At 40.6% G+C, this 20,217-nt stretch overlaps 1 protein-coding gene across 1 annotated transcript in view; it reads right to left on the bottom strand.

Annotated features, from left to right (window-relative positions):
• CLSTN2 (calsyntenin 2) overlaps nucleotides 1-20,217 on the bottom strand; it is an 840,356-nt gene that overhangs the window by 375,668 nt on the left and 444,471 nt on the right. The gene's annotated exons all lie outside the window — the stretch shown is intronic.

The following is a 20,217-nucleotide window of genomic DNA, read 5'->3' as shown; positions in this document are numbered from 1 at the left end:
AAAGCCAGGTCCCTATAGTTCTGAGGCTTTTCCTTCTAAATAATATGAACATTTGATTAATGTCCAGAAAAAATGATGTAGATATAAAGTGAATGAACATAAACCTCATAAAAAACTCAAGTTGAATATTTTTTTCAGTTTGGAAGGAATTCAGAGATGATTGCCTTTACCACCTTTATTCCTTATGTTCCAAATAGATGGAAGGAAAATAAACAAACTACTGTGAGAAGACCCTGTTTCTGTGGTATTTTAAAAGTAGGTGGAAAAATCTAGAATAAAATCAACATGTTCATCACAGAAAACTAGGACTGTCAAAGCTGGAATTTGGCTACATTTTGGAATTCTCTCTCATCATAAAAAACAATATTTAAGATTTTCATGGATTTCATAGACATTAGGGCTCAAAGGGACCTCAGAAGATCATCAAGTCCAGCCCTCTGCCCCATTTTATTATAAGCTAACTAATTTCTGTACCCACCCGAGCCACTATAGTATTTCATTGGAGTTGTAGTTTTTGATTCCTCATGATCCCATTCTTTTTCTATGGGTCCTCCTCCCTGAGGAATCTACACATCTCATACAGCACTTTACTACCTCATTGTATCTCTCTGTGGGTGAGCTATAATGGTGCCCATGGAGAAGAGAGGGGACACAAGACAGTTGTGTTCAAGTGGATATAGAGATTGACAACTAGACAAATAGAGGGCATGGCCCCCTTTCTTGAACCTTTCGAGTATGTTTTAACAAGTTAGTTCCTGTCCTTGAAGGGCATCCCTGTACTTAACCTGTGGCAAATTAGGATGCTCTTGATGTTTTCAGGCACAGTGCCTCATTATGGTGCAGGATGATTGCTCATGCAGTTTTAAGACTAAGTTAGACAAACACTTCTGTAGAATGACATAAATAGGGATGATACTGCTTGGAGTAGGGTGTTGGACTAGTTGACTTCTCCTGAGGTTACCTGTACACAAAGGCATTGAATTTAATGTTTTCTTTTGGGAAAATGATTGAGAGAGGAAATTTTGAGATTTTGGAGTGCTAAAGCATTCCATTTTTAAATGAAAATATCAAGAAGATTAAAGTTTTCAGAACTCATTTCCAAAAAGCTTCACTGTTTTGGGATCCTGTCCCTATATGGGTTATAAAGAAATGTCAAAACACTGGAATTTCTGGCAGGAAGATGAAAATTCTGTTTTCCAATCACTAACACAAATCTCTCAATCAACCTTTGCAGACCTAAGTGTATATGCATACCGTGTAGAACAATATTTTGGTAAGTGGGGATTTTTGCAGCCCATGACAAGCAAAGGGCATTTTATAATCTTTCACTGATGGTGTTGTTACACATTCATTGTAGGCAGCTCCTGGAGCTCTTGTCCACACATTCCCACCTGAAGTGAGTTTTAGGCAGCTTGAGGTTATGTCACTCCAGGGCAGGTTTATTTCTAATTCATGTTACCCAGTTCATGTTCCAGTAACGTGTGACCAGTGACCACTTCCCACAGGCGAGCTACCCAAAACTGCAGTCCTCCAGGATGCAGACTCCCCTCCTCTCCCCTCCTGTTCTGTGTGGACAAACTTTCCATTCCCTGAACTCTACTGTCCAGAGGGCATGTCTGGCGCTGAGCCAACTCCCCCGCCCACTCCCCAGGGTGCGACCCTGTGAAACAGCCTGCAGAGCACATGCCAGCTAGGAAGTTGCAGGGCATGGATGGGTCCAAGAGTGGAGTCTACAGGGGGTGGGGAAGGCAAGGTAGTGGGCTGGATCAGATCCCCATGGGCTGTGGCTAACTTCTAGTAGCTCTCCCAAAAGAATTTTCTCTTACCACTCCCACCTCCCAAGCACCCAAGAAAGTACAACCAGCACCCTGACATCCCAATCCTAATCCCTGTTTATTAAAACAGGAGATCCTCTTGATCTCTTTTTTCTTTTTTTTTTTTTAAACTTTTTTATTTTATTCTTCAGTGGCTGACTTCCTTCATTTCACCACCCTTCACCACCCCCATTTCCTCTCCACCTCCCATTTCATTACATACCTCCATCCCATTAACTGTTTGCCTCCCACCTCCCCCAACCCATCTGTCACACAATCCACCTAGAATCACCAGCCCTGTATTGGCAACTCACAGCTGTAGTTTTTAGTCAGGCCCCTACTTGCTAGCCCTTTAGTGGCAAGTCACAGTTGTGCAGGTGGGGGACAGTCAGAGAAAGTTTTTAGCCTTAAAGTGTGACTGTTCCAAACTTTGAGATAACACTAACGCCATTCAACATTTGAGCAGCTCAAAATGCAACATGTAACAAGGCCCTGAGACTACAGTCACCTGTTTTGGATTTATTTTGACACACTTCCCACTCCTCTATAAAGAGTAGCATGTGACTCAATATTAGAGAAACTGGTTTTCTATATTATCTTTGCATTTCATTGATCCATTGGTCTTTTGCTGGCTTAATTTTCAATGTAGTTACAAGCCCTCTACATAGCTCAAAACCATAATGATTTGTCTCTGTAATGTATTTTCAATTTTGCTGTGGAAGAGAATTGCTTCTCTGAGGTTATTTTCCAGGAGAGTACATTAAGGCAATAAGTCCTCTCTTTTCCCAAGCATTTTTTGCTTACAAAGTTTTAGCTATGGAAGCAAAAGAACAAAGGTTATGATGAAGTATCTTTTTCACTATTCTTCCCAGGTTCCAAGTTTGCCTCCAATTTCAGACTGCTAAATTATCATTAATCCACAGGTGCTAGAGTTTCCAATCACTTAGCCCATTCCCCTGGAAATGGTAAATGAATTAACTCCTTGCATATTGTGTCACTTCCCATATATGACAGTAAGAATTAAGAATTTACTAGCAGATGTTAGGAGTTATGCCACCTCTCCCTAGAACATGAATAAAATCTTATTATATTATCTTAACTTGATTCCCCTCATGTCTTTAAATGAGTAAGAAACATTTTTGTTTCCATTATGATGATGATAGCAATGGATCCAATTTCCACGGCTTTAGTTTCTTGGTTTTGATTGAGCTGATTAAAACGTCCAATTATATGTGTTCCTCCTGAGCTCTTGAGCTTGAATGCAGAGCTTGTTCACAGCTTGCCAAGCACACTGTAGTCCCTGACATGTTCAGATTTTATTTTTATTACGTAAAAGGTTTGGATTCATCTCTTGGTTACAAAAGCATGATTCCAATTCAAAGCAGATAAAATACAAAATGCAGAGAGTATAAGGTCCAAAAGTTACAAGCTAATTCTGTTCAGGATTTGTAGGATTGATACACATGTGCATAACCAAATTAAGCCATTACAAATTGGAGAGGAGAAAAGAAGAACAACAAAATAATTAACAGCTGGGAAAAATAGGCCCTATAGTAAGACATTCCAGGAAGCTCACTCTATTTAGTTTAAAGACAAAATCCAGGGTGGCTCAATCTGTGAGCATAAGATGCATACAAACTGCATTCCTCTTACACGGTAGGAATAATGCAGATTAAGGACTGAATAGCTGGATGCCATTTCATTTTAAGTTACTTCTAACACACATTGCTTATGTAAACTGTATGAAATGCAGTGCACAATTGACTGGAGAATATAGGCTTTAAAAAACAATGAACTGAGCATGAATCAAAACCTGGTAAAATCAATAATAGCACTCTATTAAACAAGATACACTATTAAAGCAAATACAATTAAGAAGTGTGATGTTGGTGTTCCATATGGCACTCAAGAAACAAATTAGCAAAGCAACAAAAATAAATCTAAACTTTGCTCTTTTACATCTGTGCAATGAAGTACTTCCATTAAAATATGCCCATACAACTAAAACCTTTAGTGTGAAATATAAAAGCTCAAATTTTCATTAGTTTTTCTTACCTATACTTGTGATACTGAAGGAAGCATACTTATGAATCCCCCCCATAATGCATTTAAAGCCTTATATTGAGTGACCAACAGTATAGGTTTCCATGCAGAGCTGAAAAATAAATGTGGTTTCTTCCACTGGGAAAATATTAATGATTTTGATTAAACTGACTTTTTTTCTTGAATATTTGTGCTCTTGGTTTTGAAGTCTGTCTCTGCATTTCATCAATTTACATAGGTTTCTATGTAATATAATGGAGGTGCAAAGTAAAAAGAGATGATGATTCATATATATGATTAAACAAATTCGGTTCAGCAAGCTTTACTTTTCCATCAGAACACATCATAAGGAACATCCTACTTCCCCTCCTTCTCTTTTCTTTCTCTTGAACTTTAAACAGGGATATCTATTATGTTCTGATGGATGGGTCACACCAAGTATGACACACAGATGACTTCCCCTACAGCTATGTCATTGTATTTGGCAAGGATCTGGGTTTTCTTTATGCCTTGGAAAAACATGAAAAAACATGAATTTCCTCCTTTAAACATGGATTTTCTCCCTTAATTAAGAAAAACCCAGGAAACTGCAGGTTTCCCCTTGCAGGCTGGCAGAGTTCCAGCCTGCAAGGGACTACTTGGGGTTGGGAGGAGCAAGACACAGACAGCAGGGGGCACCAGGTGACATAGCCGGCAAACTAGCCCCAGGCACCGGTGGAGAGCAGTTACCCCAACCGCCTGCAGGTAAGTTTACTGAGGTGGAGGAAGGGGACATAAGCGACATTGAGTGGGGGACATAGGTGATGATGGGAAGGCAGATTGAGGTGACCATGGTGAGGTAAAAAGGCCTTCTGGCAGGGGACTTACCATGATCTCGCAAGTGGTTTTCCCCACATTGATCACTGGTTCCCATGGCAGTCAAGAACTTGTAGGTTCCCTCCTCTTCTATGAAGTCAGGTAGGAGGAGCTTGGACCCTGAGGCTTGCTGCTGCTGGACCCTGCACAGGAACTTACCAGCAAGATGGTGAGGCCTCCAGGATACTACCCTGTGAAGTTCAGGGTAAAAAAGAAATACCTGGAAAACCCAGGGAAGCCATGGCAAGGAAAGAGTTTAGGGAGAAAATCCTCCAAAAACTGCTAAAGGTAAACTATGCTGATATGCTGGGAGGGGTGGAGTGGGAGCTTTGCTTTAAAAATGCAAATTGCAGGGTGGAGTTCTGGGTGCAACTGTAGGCAGCCTTGAACAACCCCTTGGTGAAGTTTTTTTGAACTTGCTGTGGAAACCACAAGAAAAGAGGCTGGTGACAATTAAAATACATTTTGAACTAGGAGAGGAAGGGGACTTGAGTTTATGGCTCAAAAGGCAGTGTGTGAGAGTGGGAAAACTGGAGAAGGTGCTCAATGAGTTAGAACCATTGACTGGAGCCTACAGAACCAAAGCAGTGCTCAAAAGCAAACCTGGGAATCCAGAAGTACAGCACTTCCTCCCATCCATCTCTCTGGTTTCATAAGGGTTTCATCTTCTATCAGAGACAACTCAAGCTCAGCAGGAAAAGTGGGGAAGAGGGCCACCTGATTCCACAATGCACAAAGTTTGTGCTGTGTACAAGGAAAAGGGGCATAAAGCCAAGGAGTATACGAAGGAATGGAAGTGCAATTTGTGTGGCCCCAGAGCCCATGCTAATGTAGGTAAAAAGGAAAACAAGAGAAAGACTCCAGAAAGTGACCCTCCCCTACAATTCCCAACTGCAGCCAAGGAGGCAGAAAGTAGCCTCTTACCAGTGGCATACCATGGGTCTCCAGTGGAGCCAATAGCTACATTTTCACACCCCCACCCCATCCATGGCCGATCGCTGAGAGTGGGGGAGGTCCCTGAGCGGCCAATTGCCAAGCCCAGAAACACTGATGGTGAAACAGGAAGTGCTGGTGGTAAAACCAGAAGTACCACCAGAGGACCAGGTACCCCCAGAGGGGGTATGCCACTGCCCCCTACACAATGCCCCACTACAACCAAAGGGACAGAAACATAAAGGAAGAAGGTAGAAAAGTCCCCTAAAAGGGAGGAGGCAGAAGGGGAAAACCTCTCCAAAAAGGAAGACACCTGCACTCAGGAAAATATGCTACCCTTAAGAAGGATGGTTGAGGAACTTGGAAAACAGGAAGGCAAAGATTAAATTACTGAAGAAATGAGAAAGACAGAAAAGGAGGAGAGAGACGGGGAGACCCAAAACTCCCAAGCGGGGGTTCTGGAAAGAGCCCCATAAGAAGAGGAAGATAGTGAAGGTTCTGACATGGAAGTTCAGGCAGGAAAGGGGGAGATCCCAGAAACTCTAGAGGAAAATCAGCACTCCTGGGTAACCCCTCACTACCATAGCAGAAGGAGGTCCCCCTGAACATAGACCAGACAGCCAGAGGGGCCACAATCCCAGAAAGGGCCCTACAAAAAGATGGGTCAGTATAGGAGAGAGAGCCTGAAAATCCTTCAGTTTAAACAGGGAAAATGGGAAGGCTACAGACTCATCCCACCAGCACATACTCATGGAGATCTTTATAGCTTCAGTGAATATGAGAAGCCTGCTTATGAAGGAGAAATGGGACACCATTGAAATGGCCCTTGGGCATCTGCAGGCAGACATCCTTTGTCTTCAGGAATGTGCCCTGCACAGTTGTAAAGACAATACTTTGTTCAAGGAAAGTTGGGGACATGGCCATGCTTTCTGGTCAAGAGCCAATGACAATCAGGCAGCAGGTGTAGAGGTACTCCTGAAAGGAGATAGAGTGCACCCCCTGCAGCAGAGGGAAATCATTGTAGGCAGGTTACTGCAGGTCACCCTGCACTTGCACCAAGGAAAGCTTAGTGCTAATGCATCAAAGACCTGAAGAAAACAACAAAGCAACAGCTACTGCCCTAGAATTGCCTCTCTGCACCTTCATTCAACAAAAGCAAGAAAACAAAAGCAAGTTGATAACAGAGACACCGTACTGTCAGAGGGAAAGATAATTGCTTTATTCACAGTATTTGTCTTTAAAACTTCCTGAGTCATAGAATAAAAATGCAGCCTTCCCATCCACCTTCCCACTGGTCTTCACCAGCAAGTCATTAAAAGGACTGTTTTTCAGTGAGAGGTATAATCGCTGAAAAATCAAATCTCAAAAGTCCCCTTAAAATCAATTCGTTGAATGATCTGTGCTTTCTGATTTGTTTTTTCCCTTTAACCATGTACAATGTGAGTAAATGGAAAAGATTCATATATGGGTATATTAGAACCCTTGTACATGTGTTGGTAAAGGTGCAATGGGATCCAATGTGCCAGCCCCACGATCATACCGCCTGTCATGTCACATGTGCATGACAGGAGGTGGTATTGTGGGATTGTGAATCAGGTCCCATCCCACCTTATTGCCAGTGCAGGGAGATCCCAATTCCAGGCTTCCTCTGCACCAGTAAGAAGTAAGTTCCCATTACTGGGAACCCCCTCAGCTGACTGAAGTCCCAACCATGGAGGCAACACATACACCCATGTGACTGGGAGATGACAGATGCTGTGCTCTTTCATCCATGGTAGCACTCCATGCACCCCTGCATCTTTGAAGCTAGCTGCTGTGATCTCCCAGCATGGAGATATACCAAACACCCCTGCAGATGAGAGATTACAGCAGCTGTGGGTCTTGCAGTCACAGGGTGCATAAACACCGCATCACAGCAGTAGTGCTCTCCCAGCCATAGGGTACAAGGGGAATCCCCATGGGACCCCTGTAAACTGCAGGAGTATGTGCTCTCACAGCTGAGAGTCAGCATCAGCTGGAAGTTCCCAGGCTCAGGGGTACACATGGGCCTCCCTAGCTGGGAGTTCCAATCAGCTGTCAGTGCTCCCCACCATGAGGGCACAGGCTATACATGCAAATTAAAGCTGGAGAGAAAACAGCTATAAAGTTATTATACATTTTTCAGAAATAACTTTATAGCTTGTTGGATCTTTTTAAGGCGCCATAGTTAATTTGTACTTGTAGCCAAGTAAATTAATTATACAGTTAACCAGGTAATTCTGTAATACCTGTAACATGTAATGTGTATGTATACCCATAAACATGCATACATGCACACACACAGATGTATACAAAAATTCAAATCAGGCTGAAAATTAATATATTTCCTGAAATTGTAATTTACAATCTGAGCATGAATTTTAATGGCAGTGGTGATGCATAAGGAGTGCATGTGCACCCCCTGAGAGCACTGGTGTATCCCCTGACCGCCCGTGCTTGCCACTTAGTCGATAGTCAGGGGGGCAGGCGGGCCCACCGGTGCCCCCCCTGCAAGTGCCAGCTGATTGCTCTCATTGATACAGCTGCTTCTGGGAGTGGCTGCACCAATCATCCAGCACTTGCTCCCAGAAGCAGCCACAACCACTCCCGAAAGCAGCTACAGTGATCAGGATGATCGGCCACAGTGATCCGCTGTCATGGGATCACCCAAAAGGGGACTCTCCCCCCCTGCCATTGGCAGGACTGGTTGCAGGGGGCACATGCCCCCCCTGACTAAGGCAACACCAGTCACCCATGTTAATGGGAGACAGAGATTCCATTTAAATTTGATTTCCAAGACTTCATGCAGAAGTTTTTCTGCTGATTTACTAACAACTAATTGTCTGTAGGTCATTGAATTAAATTTCTATCAAATCTTAGGAATCAACATACACCGAAATGAAAATTCTTTGCCCCCCCACTAATCTTTCAAATTCAGCAAAATGTAATATTTTCCCCCCTATTTATTCCTATAACTTGGATCCATATGGGATTGAATTCTGTTCTCTCTCTCTCTCTCTCTCTCTATTTTGCCAATGTTATTGGTTCCTACAAGGATAATTTGCCAAAAGAAAATAGTAAATATCATCAATTAATTAACCATGTCTAATATGTTTTGATTAGCTTGGTTGCCCCCACTGTGTAACATTATTTATGTTTGGAACTAAATTTTTAGTTTCATAATATACTGGCTTTAAATATGCATTAAATAGAAAGCACGCAAAGTTATATTATTGTATAATTAGGAATAAAAAGATTGTGTTTTCCCTGTTTGTTTCTATGTTATTCTTTATGATTTGTTTTGTTCCTTTTACCAGTCACTTTATCTTCACCTGAAAAAAGGATCAACTATGTAGCCTCCTCAAGAATAAAATGTAAACTGAATACATTTTAAACCTGCAGACTAGGGACAGAAGTTACACATAAACATGTACAAGTGATCAGAAACTGGTTCAAATGTGTAACACAACAGAAGTTCAGTGCACATAAGCCACTTTCAAAATGGCTGGAACCTGTTTAAGATAAACTTCGATGAATGTATTATCAGACTTAACTGATTTAGGCTAAATCAGTTTACTGAATTTCTGCCCCAGATCCCTCTGTTGTTATAGCAACATCAGACTGATATAGTCACATTCCAGAACGATAGGAGTACAAATGCAATCAAATTTTTAAAAATGCAAGAAGTTTTGACAAAAGTATCAGCTCCAGTAGGTTGGTGTTGAACTGAGACACTTGGCATGCTGAAAACATATAAATATGAATTTACAATTAAAAAGAACACGTCAAGATTCCGATTTTCCTCATTATGCAAAAATGTCATTGTAATCTATTTATCTGGGAAATGAACAGATCACATTTTCTGATTTTTATTTTTTATTCTTAAGAGATATTGCAAATGTAGACAAGATAAAAAATGCATTTAAAATCAGTATCTCAAACCATCTACACACTGAAAACCTATTGCATCTCCTAGGACATTTTCTTTTTTAATGTCATTAGGCATTAAAAATATCCATCTTGTTGAGAAATACTATTATTTGGCTTTAGTTTTGGGTACTTCTATGAAAGGGGAGGAGGGTTCTGATTGTGCTATGGAATGATTACTATAGATTATAAGTCACTGCTCACAAGGAAAATGTTCTTAAATCATAAGCCAAGTAATTTATGCCTTCAGGGCAGACAGATACAGTAACTTCCAGGGTGGTGGCATTCTTTGTGTTAGACAAAGAAGAGTTCAGGTTACACATAGCTGGAGGAACTTAGGATATATGATAAGCTTGCTATATATTCTTCTAAATATTATTATGCTGTGAAAAAGAAAAAAAACAAAAACAAAAACATTGTCTTTTAATATTGCACTACTGTTTTAGGAGTGACCCTTCTGCAACTCAGATTAGAAACATTTTTTATTTGTAAGATCTTATACATACAGATACATTGAGAGACACATACACATCATAAGTATCCATACACAGTAAGCTGAAGAAGGTAGAGATCAAAAGGCCAGAGTCAAACAAAATTAATAAAAAGGTTTGGATGTAGATTTTATATTTGTATGCTACAAAATGAGTCATGCTAAATGCATAGAAAGCGTTTAGAGAAGTGCAGTAAACAAAATCAAGAGGAATGAGGGTGTGATTTATGATGGAACACTTGAAAAATAAAGACACAGTAATAAGTAAAATGGGTCCTGTAATGAAGAGAAAGAGCTAGAGCTGGATCTGGTTGTCAGGGATCATCGTCCCCAGTGGACCTAACAGACGACGCCTGCCACTTGCCTGGGGTGTCATCAGCTATAATTGGGGTCTCCCACACGTACGTTTCACCTGCCACAACTAGATATTAATGGAGTTGGTTCAGATGTCTCAGCGTGTAGTCCAATTATGAGTCTCCCCGGCGTCTCGCGAGGTCCCAAGTTCCTGAGGGCTCCGCCACCCCACACCTTCGCCCGTTCCACCGGCTGGTGGCCAACTGGTTGGTCCAGCCACGTATCCTCAGTTCCTCCCAGATAATCCACAAAAGAAAGGTCAATCAAAACAAACACAACAACCGAGAAGTTTCCTCTGATCTGTGTAGCTGCTCCGTCTGTCTGCAGCCGCCTTCCAACTCAAGCTTGACCTTCAAGGGCTCAAGCACCCCTTTGTTGGCTCTCGGAGAGCCCCTTTGTAGGGCTTGACGAGATTCCTTTTTAACAACTTAAGCTCACTACTGAACGGTACCCCTATTACAGGGACTACAGTACCCAAAGTCAATAGTGCCCCTCTATTAGGGTTATTATGGCACCCTTCTCCGCCAGGCTCAGCCAGCTCCCGGCCCCACAGGGGCCAGTAAACTGGGTTCCAAAACCCCGCTGGGGTTTTCCTCTCTGCCAGAGGCTCCCACCAGCGTTCAACGTCGCATTCAGCGTTCCCTTCAGTGTGCGCTGGCCTGCTCCTCCTCCTCTTTCCGGTTCTGCGTTGCTGCCGCTTTCCAGTCCTGGCCTCTTCTTTATACCCGCGGGGAAGATATCGGCCCCTCCCTTCCCAGCACACCTGGGTAAGGGGAATTTCTCCCAGGATCCTTGGGGCCGCAGACCTGGGGCCGCTGACCCTCTGCTTAGCCCAGGAGCCTGCAGGCTCTTTCTCTCACACTGGTGACGGTGATATATATGATGTTTGAGAGCAGGCCCAAAAGCCAACAAAGAAAAATACTGCTGAGAGGCCATAAACAGGATAATCATGAACTCTCTGTATGCAGGATGACATTTGGAATGTGAGCTGATAAATAGGGCTGGTACAAACTGAACCTACCTTGAACCCACTAGCATAAGTAACAGTGCTGAAAAGAAAGTTGCATATTTGATGATAAGGAAGATGCTTATGCGTAAGAACTGCTCAAAGCCTATTATTGTGTAGCTGTAGAAATTAACAACACCATAGATAAATCTACAAAGCAGACTCAGTGCTTCAAAGACACAGCTGAAACAATCAAAGATGCAATCCTCCTCCCTGATTTAGCATATCAAAACAAGTATGTAGCCAAAAGCCAGTTTGAACTAATTAGAAGTTCTCACACTAACCTGATATCTTGCTTTCTTTTACAGTGGGAAATTCCCACCTATGCGCATATCGTGTCAGGCACACTAGAAGTTTTTAACTAACCATAGAGGTTGAGTCAATTAAGTGTAGAATTTGTGACGCAAAACTGTCTATATAAACTTGCTTACTTATTATCAAGGGGGGTTGGTTCTTGGAGGAGACAGGCTGCTCTTTGTTGTTGTATGCTTGCTTCAATAAAGAGCTTTGAGATAAGACCTTGCTGATGTTGTTGTCTCTTGCGGTCAGACAACGGACCTGGGAAGTTGGGGTTTGAGTCCCTGACAACGGTATGAAGCAAACACCGCCAAGAACCAATTAGGGAGAAAAGGGACCCATGCTTCTGGAGGAGCTGCTCCATGAAGCTAGAGTGACTCCAGAGAGCGAGCAGGACAGCCCTGGATGAAGAGAGAGAGAGAGAGGGGCAGGACATGCTGGAATGAGCAGAGGGACTGACTGGACATGTGGGGGTGAAGGAGAATGGAACGACAGCCAGCTGGAGAACTCAGAGAGTGGCAGTGGAACTGAAGATGTGGATGTAGGACATTTCATTGGGAGTGTGATCCGGGAGCCAAAGCAACTTCAAGAGCCAGGAGAACCGACGGAGCCCAACAATGCAAAGTAAACTTTTCTTATATTTCTTTTTTTTTTTTTAAGTGAGTTGAGCTAGTGTAACATTATAAAGAAAAAAATCACAAAAAGAAATGATAAGGCCAACTTTCTGTAGAGTTGTAAAGGGAAAGGCAATTTTTTTTTGTATTAGTCTGATAAAAAAAAAAAAAAGAAAAGAAGAAAAAGAAGAAAAGTAGGCTCATTGAACCCAAGGGATGAGAGCTAGGGGTTTTTTTGTCTATCCCTGAGTCTATCGTGTGATGTTTAATGAAATAGCTGTAGACTGAATACTTACCTCCTCTGGAGAAGAAGTGGAACAGTTGCTAAATGAACTGAATCCTGTTACTTCTTTCAGCCCATGATACACTGGTACTTAAGAAACAAGAAAAAGTGAAGTACAAAGACAGATACCTAATAAAAGAACCTTATTATAAAGAACACCCTGTGAGTCCTTATCTTTTTGTCAGCTAGTTCATCTTTATAAAAAATCCAAAACATAAAGGAATTGATCGATAACCCCTTTTGTCTAGTTGTGTTTAAGTTGTACCCTCCTAGTATAAATCCGCTAACATCAAGATGTGGCAGGAAACATCTGGGGTCACCACTGAAGAAAAGAGAATGGGGGGAAAAATCAGGTAACTTTCCATAAATCTGAGCGACAGTGTTTTGATACAACAAGAAACTAGACTGAACACAGGTCCATACAATTATGTATAGTTCTCTGAGGCTCATAGGAAAAAAAACTAGAAGATAACACACAAGTTTTCCTGCTATGACATATACACATCATAAAATCAAGGACTGCTTGCAGATGTTAAAGAAAAAAAATTGGTGCTTTACTTTAACACACTAGTTTTTCCATTAAACCATGGTTGATTTTTTTTTTAAATGTCTGAAAGCAGTCAAAGAGTCTGAGAGAAGTGGTAAAAGCCTTGTTGACTGAATGATTTGAAACTTAAAATGAACAAAATGTAGATTATATGCAATAGAAAGGAAGGGTGGTCCAGTAATTGGGGACTACCTGAGACACTATGTTTCAGGGCTCCATAAATAACAGGGGCATAACAGAGTCCCTAGTGCCTGACAGGTTTCTTGTGGTAAATATATAAAGAAGTTGTGAGGCTCCAAGTAGTGAACACCCCTGAAACTGTTACAACTTTTCCCACCTATAGCTCCTATGATTCTATGACATTAGAAATATTCTAAAATAAAAGGCAGTGGGAAGCAATCATTTGACTCTTAATGATCAGACAAATTGGAAAAGACAAGTAAGAAGAAAATGAAGTCTAGAGGATGGGTAAATGAAACTGTGTAAAATACAATATATCAGTAAAGAGAAGCTTTCCATTAGAAGTGCTGTGTTAGTAGGGGGTATTAATATTAACCTGAAAGGGACTAATTATTCTGCCTCAAAGTCTTCTGAATACAAATTGTAAAATGTCTTTCTAAAATTAGAATACACATGACAGAACAAAAGGAAAAAAATATACGAAGCAGAGAAAAAGAACTGAAGACACATCCTTCTGTTTTTGACATCAAGCCTAAATATCTGGGACAGGAAAGGTATCCCTGGGATTCCAGGGTACTACTGCATAAAAACACTCAGTTATCTTGATGACATCTGTGGCTTTTAACATGAACACTGATGACAGATGGCATCCCAAAGATGGCTGATTGGGTTGCATAAGTGGTCTGACTGCTGTCCCCCCCTCCTCCCCCAAAAAAGGAAAAAAAACCCCTCCAAAAATGATGATTTTCATATCTATTGCAAATATCTTCAGAGTCTGCATATAATTGGCAAACATCAATTACTTTCACCTTGAAGAATCCCTGTAATGGATCCTTTTACCTGCTAATGGAATATATGCTGCTAATCATAATTTAGTTCTAGAAGAGGACAACATACCAAATCTGACTAAAACTGTAGAAAAAAAATTAAATAGCAATTACCTGAGTCAGAAGTTTGGCAAAACAGCAAAGTAATATTATCAGAATCTGCAAAATGTACAATGGGCTCTTTGATAATGAAAATGAACTGGACTGCCAGTTTTAGGTCTCATCTAACAGATGATACCTCTGGTATTACATGAGACTACCCTAATAATATTATAGATCAAAGGGTCAGAACCATGTATTAAATCATCATCACTTCCTGTAGCATCAGTGATTTCCTCCAAATACTGGCTTGGTTCAGTGAGTTCAAGATCTCATGAAAGCTGATAAGATCACAACACACAGTGACGTGATCAGAAAGAAGAAAACAGAGTGTTGGAAGCTGATGATGAAGTAACTTAAGGCAAAAAACCACAATATGAATGCACCTCTCGCTTTCCTCCATGGAACAGTCCCCATATTGGGATCCCATATTTGCTCCCTCATTACAACTGAATTCAAAGGAAAATGGAGCAATTTGTGTGTGTGTGTGTGTGTTGCTGGAGAAACTGATGATCCAATGTCCTGTCCTTTTGCAATTTCTTTGAAATTATCCTAGATGGAACTTCCTCCCTAGCTACTCTTGGAATGACCTAAGGAATACTAATTCCCTTTCCAGGAGTGTTCTCTACTAGGTTGTCTACTGAGAACCTAAAAAGCATTTTTCATTCAAATAGGGCTCATGTCTCTCCTTCCTCAGCTCACCTTCAAAAAGAGGATGTTTTATCTTTGGGGGAAGAATCTGCCCCCAGATAGTTTCTATGGCTCCCCAAAATGGCACTTTTTTGATCTTACCACCGTATTTGGAAAGAGGCAACTAGAACGCAACCAAAAGAGCCAGTAGTTGTATTCCACACTTGTACAATAAGGGCAGGTTTTCTCTGGAGACTCGTTACCACAGCTACATGACTTAAATTTGCAAACTTTCCAAGTGTACAAATCAATGAAGTTTGAGTAGCAACCCAGGGACAGCACACAATAGTGTAACAAGATGTGGGCAAGTAGAGCACTAGCCTCAGGTGCCAACTTAGAAGGAGTACCAGAATCAACCCCCCACCATAGCTTGATTTTGCACCCCAGCAACAAGAGCAGCCCCATGGCATTGCTCTTGCAGCAGTGGCTAGGTACATGAACACCCTGCTATTACAAGGGCAACAGCTAGGGTAAGCAGACTACACTGCAGTGGTGGCAGTAGCAGAAGTAGCTGTGGGCTGTTTCTGAGTCACCAGCATAGGTAAGACTCCTGTATTTCCCTACTCCCTACTCTCAGAAACTCTGCACCGCTGACACTGCCTCTACACAAACCCCTCCTATCCCTCTCAAGTCTTGGAACATACACCCACCCGATCCACTCCCTGCCTGTGCTCCCCTGCAGGGATTTGCACAGGGTGCAAACCCTGCTTATTACATCTCTGAGAACACAGACAACAGAAAAGAAATCATTTTGTTGGGGCCATAAAATATATCCAAGTGAAATATTAATGTAAAACTAATCCAAAAGTTATCTTTATATGTCTTCCCACTCCCACACTTGAATACTGCAGGTTTGGATGTCCACCATAGAGTTTTAAGACTCTTTTAGTTACTCTGGCCATCTTGTTTTTAGTGAGTTCCCCAAAATGATCTGAAAAATATTTACTTTTTTTAAATGGGCAAAGGATTGAAATGGGTAAAGAAAAGAAACAAAGGAACATCTATTTTCTCTGAACTAACTCTTCTATCCCCATTTTAAATCTAAAACTGGAAACCCTCCTAAACTCACCATACATATCTGCAGTGATTAAAGATGAAAATTCTGCATAGTGGCTGTAGTTACCATTACTTCCATCTATGTAACAGCCTTGCTGCTTCAACACATTAATCAAAAGGAACTCCGGAAGTTTTACTGTATCTGTCATTTCTCTGATGCCATTGTGTGAACATGCCCAAAACATATATATCCATAAGGCTCTGTTTAACAGCATTAACCTGGAAGCAGAATTTGTTGACTAATATTACAAACAGTTTTCATCAACCTATGTCAGCTAATATTAACCTACTTTGTATTGTGGTACCTGAGATAACGACTCAAGAAAACCTCAATACTTTAACAGTCTTTGATGCCATCATATGTTCTACTCCTAGGAACAGCTTCCTTGACACTTTCTTTCACTGTAGACATTGTAGGCTTCCCTGGGGCATTGATCAATATATGCTGCTCACACACAGGCTTTGCTAAAGCATTGGCCAGAGTAGGCCCAGCAAATCTGAGTGATGCATGAACTCATCACATAAACAAACCTTGGCATGTGAGCCAGATGTGCATTCCTACCAAGAGATGGGAAATAGGGCAGGATATTCCAGTACCAAGTTGTTAAGGCTGGACTGGGGATACCCAGGTCAAAATGTGAAACAAGCCCACAGTAGAAAATGGTTTGAGATGTTCAAGATACAGATGGAACGCAATACATAATTTGTTTTGATCATTGTATGAAAAGAGAATTGGAAAGCAGGGGAATTTTGTAGCAGCTGGGGGGAGCCTGCATAGTGTTGTACCAAGTACCTTGTAACAGGTACATATGCCTTAGCTCCTGGTCTGATGTACTTGTTAGGCTAAAACATGTTAGACAGAGCCTGTAGACAGTAAACCTGGCCAAATCTTTGCCACCAAATTGAGCCTGTGGTGGTTTTTTCAGACAAAATTGGTTTAGGGATTTCCTGGCTGTGACTTCAGTGGCACTGCAGGTCGTGAGACTTCAACACTGACAAATCAGTAAAACTGGAAGAGGACAACAATGATGACACTGATAAGCCCAAGTGACAGATGTTCCCGTTACACAAAGCAGTAAAGAAAAGGTGTACTTTGGTTTTCACTATCAAGAATGAAAAAAATCAATTTTAGTCTCCCAAAAGATGAAACTGTTGATACAGAAGGTCATTAAATGCTGTCTGCTTTTCCGTGACTCTGGATCTAGAATAATGGATCTTATAACATGGCAATCCATGAAGAAAAAGAAAAGATTCATCCATCTCTGGTGCAACATCAGAGTTATTAAAGGGGTATGAAAAGAGGGCTCAAAATATTAACAGCAAATAACATTTCCTCAAGTTAACCACAATTCAGATTTTTTTTTTTTTTTAATTAATTGGGTGCATGCTGCTCCATTGACTTCCTGGTTTTATAACCGGGCAGAACTGGGTCAGATAATCTTTGAATAGAAAAAGATAGTAAAATTCATCCTTACAACCATCATGCCTCTACCACCATCCTCATAAGACTAAAAAGCCTAAGTTTTTGTTATGCAGATGCCTGAGTTGCCCAACGTAGCAAAGCTCATGGTAAAATTGTTACATAAACTGTTTAGAAAAAGATAGATACAAAAGGGAAGTAGACTGAATTAATCCAAAAGTTTACTTTGTCATACAAGGGTAGCATTGAGAATTAGTGTTTGTATTACTGTAGCACTTAGGAGCTGAGGTTGCTATGCAAACACAGAACAAAAAATATAGCCTCTGCTGGTGAAAAAAGAGAATGGAGTCTAAAACTAACAAATCAAAACTGATATGTCAGAATTACCCTAATTGCTGGGTAAACTCATGACAGGATGGGCTATTACACCCATTACTACTTTATAAATTCCTTTAAAAATAAATAAAGTGCTTGTGGAGTAGGATCAAAGAGGTTAGAGAATGTGTGGTCTGAAACAAAAAGTTCTACCATCATCATGGCTGCCATCCCCACTCTGTCCTGTGACCTAGTATAATACACTAGGAGTCACTGGCCTTATGCCAAAAGATGTCTGAGCAGACTGGACCACAGGAAAAGAGAAAGAAGAATGTTTCTACTTTCATTGGCTCCAAGTCCAGACTTACTTCTGTAATGTCAGACTTGGGTACCTATTACCTCCCTTACCTGCATGTGTCCTTTTCTATCTAGACCCCATTCTTTCTCTTGCCTATTTCTCTCTATTTGCTTTATGTTCAGTAAGAATCCCTCTTACCCAGCCAAGACCATCTTTCACAATGTTACTGTGAGCCTGTGGCTAGTGTGGCAGTTAAAAGAAATGACCTAAACAGGTACTGTTTGCTACTGATACTAGTACTAGATACTACTACAAGTTTGCTAGGTCTTGAAGTAGCTAATAAGTGCTGTTCCCATGTTTCTGCAGCACTGAGGCTGCAAACAGGAGTAACTAACAGGGACAGAAGGTGCATTTTATGTCTTTAATGTTCTATCTTTAATGTTCTCATATCTCACCTGTTTTGACCATTTCTTGTTTTGTCAAAAAGTAAGGAGCTTTGGTCTCCAGCAAGAGCAATCCTAGCTCATCTCAAAAAACTCTTAACATTTTCCCCAAAGAACAGCTATTCTCATTTTTAATACCATTTAAAGACTGGCAGTTGTGTTGCGTCCCCTTAACACCTCTATACAGCTAAAGGAAAAGGACGGTTATTTAAATAAAATCTTTACTTCATCCTTTCCATTTCACATGCTTCAGTAGGTTTTGCTTCTTCTTTATGCACCTTTACAAATTGATTGAAAAGATGTGTAATTACATGGTTCACTTAAGACTAAGACCAAAGTGTCTGCACTCAAAACATTGAACCATGCTTAACTCTTTAACATTGCACAATGAACCAGCCATGTTGCAAACCTTGATTCTCCAGCCCCCTTTGACTCTCCCATGTATTATATCATAATTAACACAGTAATTTCCTAACAAAAGACTCAGTCAATTGAGTGACTAGTTCTTTTGATTTAATTTCCTCAAACTTTTGATTTTATAGCTTCACTTTGGAGATGGGAACTCTATCTGCTTGTGATTTCATGTAAGTGCTTGTAGCTGGCTCATTAGTCAGTATACACATCCATTTCCAAACAAGTTGCATGGAAATTGCTGTGTAAAAGCCTTGAAAGTGAATAAATTGATTCTCAGACGTGAAACTAATAAGAAAAGAGTATTACCCACACTGCAGTTGTTAACACTGTTGTAATTACGACTTTAACAATTACAGTTACTATCTAGGATTCTTTTACAGTTACATTAATTAGAGGGAGAACATTAGACAGTAAGAAGCACCATATGCTGCTTTCACTGAATAATCATTTCCTAAAGATATCTTCCCTTTGGTACATTAAATTGCAGAGAGAGAGCTAGCTTTAAAAAAAAAACAGCTAACTACCAAACTGGTAACAAATAACAAACACTTATTTGTGAGACATTTGGTAGAGCCCTCATTCATCAAATTATGAAAAAAACTCAGGATGTTGTATGTGAGGCATACAATCATTCCTTTATAAGCTCTTTTAATTTTTTTTCCTGCATTGCTAAATGCCTGCCCCATTTAAGACTTAAATTTAAGACATGTTCCTTATCTAAAAATTAAAACTGTGCAAATGTGGAACTGCTATAGAGATCCATCTTCACTTTTCTCATTTTGTGGAGCAATATAAAAATAGTGGGCATGAGAGCCTGTCTCTCTTGCATATGTCCTGTCTTTCTGCAAACTGTGAAATTAGCTGAAAAGGATGGGAAACATTATGTTCACCTGTAAGGGATGAATGACTATTTGACCTCACTCACCTTGATGTTTTCTGTAATAGTCTGCTACTTTTCAGTTATTATTTTAACAGATCAATAGATGCATCCGTTCTAAATGAAAACCCAGACTCTCTGCCCGAAGTTAAATTTGCCAGTTCTTCTTTAATTAGTTGGATTTTCCATTAAGGTTGATATTACCATAGGAGAATCAGACAGGAAACTAATTCACTTGAGAAAAAGCAGATCATGCAGAAAATGCCAATATCTATTTCCTAAACAAGTTATAACTTAAATGCCAAGAACGTTGTTTCTAGAACTAAACTTTAATAATATAAGTAATCCAAGGCACTGATCAAGAAGTATATTTTACTGATGATTTAACTTAAATGAACTTAAACAAATGACAGATAA

Source organism: Crocodylus siamensis, chromosome 6 (genome assembly GCF_052110815.1).
Source record: "Crocodylus siamensis isolate JL-2025a chromosome 6, ASM5211081v1, whole genome shotgun sequence".
NCBI lineage: Eukaryota > Metazoa > Chordata > Crocodylia > Crocodylidae > Crocodylus > Crocodylus siamensis.
The sequence above is the reverse complement of the archived record's forward strand: the minus strand, read 5'-3'. Positions and strand labels throughout refer to the sequence as shown.